Raw genomic sequence first — 3,189 nt, forward strand, 5'->3', positions numbered from 1 at the left:
GAAATTGTGACATTTTGCAGAGGAATACTTATGAAATGTCAACTCTCCAATCAGTTTTTAAAGTTGAGTATATATGTAATGCATATATATTTGAGTATATATATGAGTATATATATACCTAAGTATATATATTTAAATATAATAGCCAATAAACTATTCGTATTTTTGCAGAATGTGTGTAATTACGAACCTCACTGATACTTGTGTTTTCCAAATGGTCCTGATTTAAAATAAGCATAACATTCTTTCATCCAGTGTTGTATCAACTAAAAATATCTATTTACTTCCTTTCTCTGATAGAACAAAGAAAATTGATACATGTGGGAATAATTCTGATGTCCTAAAAAAATATACTTTGTTCAGAATGACAACAGTGATAGACAAATTTACATTTTGAATGCTTCAAATTGCCTTTGTTTCAGTTATTTTATTGTACTTTAAGAGTATAAAAATGATAATTTGGGTAAAATATACACTAATTTTCTCTTGACTAAATTATATTGAGCAGAACATACCGTTCTCCAAATACACTTCTAAATCAGATTGTAGTATTTTGATGTTTTCTATTTTTTCCATCTATTTGTATATAAAAAGCAATTTCTTTACAAAATGAGAAAAATAATTTTATAATGTGAACAAGTAGTATAATTCAATTTTCAAATGTATGCAAAATTATACATTCAAATAAGTATTGTCTCTGCCACACTTGGTGAGGAATGTATGAAGATTAGATTTAGGGTGTTTTTATTGCAGTTTATAAGAATCTAGCTATGGGTTTATGTACCATTAGGAATTCTAAAATTATTTTTTAAGACTTACTATATATTTTAAGGGTAAGTAATAATGAAAGCTCTCTATCCTTTGATAATGACTTTGCTTTTCAGAAACCAAAAAAACCTCAGTTTGAAAGCAAAATGGTGAATCGAGATGGTTAATAATTTTGCCAAAACGTCACAAGATTATAAAATTATTAAACGCATTTTTCTTATGGAATGGGTTTCTTGATAAAACATATAAGAAAATGAAATTACTCTGAAATATATTTGTACATATGAAGATGTTTATAAAAGCAATTTGCCATTTTAAAGGTATTTTACAAACTAACTGATTTGTTATAAACACAAAGGGAGACTTGTGTTCAATATCTGAATATTGGTCTTTGGATATTACTTACAGCTTCATCTGATCATGAAAAATCAGTTTGGAAAAATCACTTAGTGTGGACAAACCAAAACTCCAACTCACTCTTCCTATGTAAAAGTATCATCCGGTGCCTGAGAGGTTCTTTTTTTGTGTCCAGCTGCAGGAAAACTGGAGACCGGCAACCTTGGTCTGGTATCAGAGCATCCTTCTCCAAGCCCTTTCTTTGTTTTTTTTTTTTTTTTTTTTTTTAATTTTTATTGAATCAAGGTGAGATAGACTCACAAGCAACTTTTAAGTGGCAAAGCCACCACCTTCAACAAAAGTCATACAATAGACACATCAAATAACAGACCCATCAAAATTATGTCCCATCAAATAGTGCCTGGAAAGATGGAAACCATCGCCTTTATGTTTTTCCTGTCAAAGTCACATCATCCACTTTTAGGCAAGAGAAATATCAGACAGATTCATGTTAGGAGACAATCTAGTCTTTCATCTGCAAAAGAGTATCAAGGTCATGAAAGGAAAGACGGGAGGGATATTTGGGAATTATATGGGAAGCCTAAAATTGAATCCAGGCCTTCTGCACCCAAAAAAATTGCTTTATTCATTGTAATATCTCTCTGGCCAATGTAGGATAATATTCTTTTTTTTAAATTTTATTTCATTGATTTACGTGAGATATAGTTACAAGCTTTCATGCCTGAGCTACAATCACACAATGATCAAACACCTATCCCTCCATCAGTGAACATTCCCCACCACCAATATCCCCAGTATACCCCCCCTTTCCCACCCTCCCCCTGCCTCCATGGAAGACAATATTCCCATACTCTCTCTCCACTTTTAGACATTATGGTTTGCAAAACAGACACTGAGAGGTCATCATGTTTGGTCCTTTATCTACTTTTGGCTCACATCTCCCATCCTGAACGATTCCTCCAACCATCATTTTCTTAATGATCCTGTCTCTATTCCAGCTGCCTTCTCCCCACCCACTCATGAGGCAGGCTTCCAACTACGCAGCAAGCCTCCTGACCATTATATCTATTGTCCTTGGGTGTCGGTCTTGTGTTATGTTATTTTATATTACACAAATGAGTGAAGTCCTTTTAAATTTGTCCCTCTCTTTCTGACTCATTTCACATAGCAAAATACTCTCCATGTCTATCCACTTATAAGCAAATTTCATGACTTCATCTCTTCTAACAGCTGCATAGTATTCCATTGTGTAGATGTACCAAAGTTTCTTTAACCAGTTGTCTGTTCTTAGGCACTTGGGTTGTTTCCAGACTTTTGTTATGGTGAACAGTGCTGCAATGAATATATAGGCACAGATGCCATTTATACTGTGCTTTTCTGCACCCTCAGGATATATTCCCAGAAGTGGTATCACGGGGTCATATGGCAGCTCAATTTCTAGTTCTTTAAAAAGTGCCCATGTTGTTTTCCAGAAAGGCTGGACCAGTTGGCATTCGCACCAACAGTGAAAGTGTGTCCCTTTTTTCCCCACATCCATGCCAGCACTGGTTGCTTTTGTTCTTTTGAATGTGTGCCAGTCTCCGTGGTGTGAGATGATATCTCATTGTTGTTTTGATTTGCATCTCCCTGATGACTAGTGATGTGGAGCATTTTTTTCATGTACTTATTGGCCATTTGTATTTATTTTTTGAGGAAGCTTCTGTTCATTTCTTCTCCCCATTTTTTGATGGGTTTGGAGGTTTTTTCTTATATAATTCTACTAGTGTCTTGTATATCCTGGATATTAATCCCTTATCAGATGGGTATTGGGTAAATATTCTTTCCCATTCTGTGGGCTCTCTGTATTTTGATCACTGTTTCTTTTGAAGTGCAGAAGCTTCTTAGTTTGATGTAGTCCCATTTGTTTAAGTTTGCTTCCACTTGCATGGTCAGTGCTGTTTTGTCCTTAAAGACGCTTCTAGTTTCAATGTCATGGAGAGTTCTGCCTACATTTTCCTCTATGTACCTTATGGATTCATGTCTGATATTGAGGTCTTTAATCCACTTTGTTTTTTTTGTTTTGTT

The sequence above is a fragment of the Sorex araneus genome, chromosome 10, assembly GCF_027595985.1.
Source record: "Sorex araneus isolate mSorAra2 chromosome 10, mSorAra2.pri, whole genome shotgun sequence".
Classification (NCBI taxonomy): domain Eukaryota; kingdom Metazoa; phylum Chordata; class Mammalia; order Eulipotyphla; family Soricidae; genus Sorex; species Sorex araneus.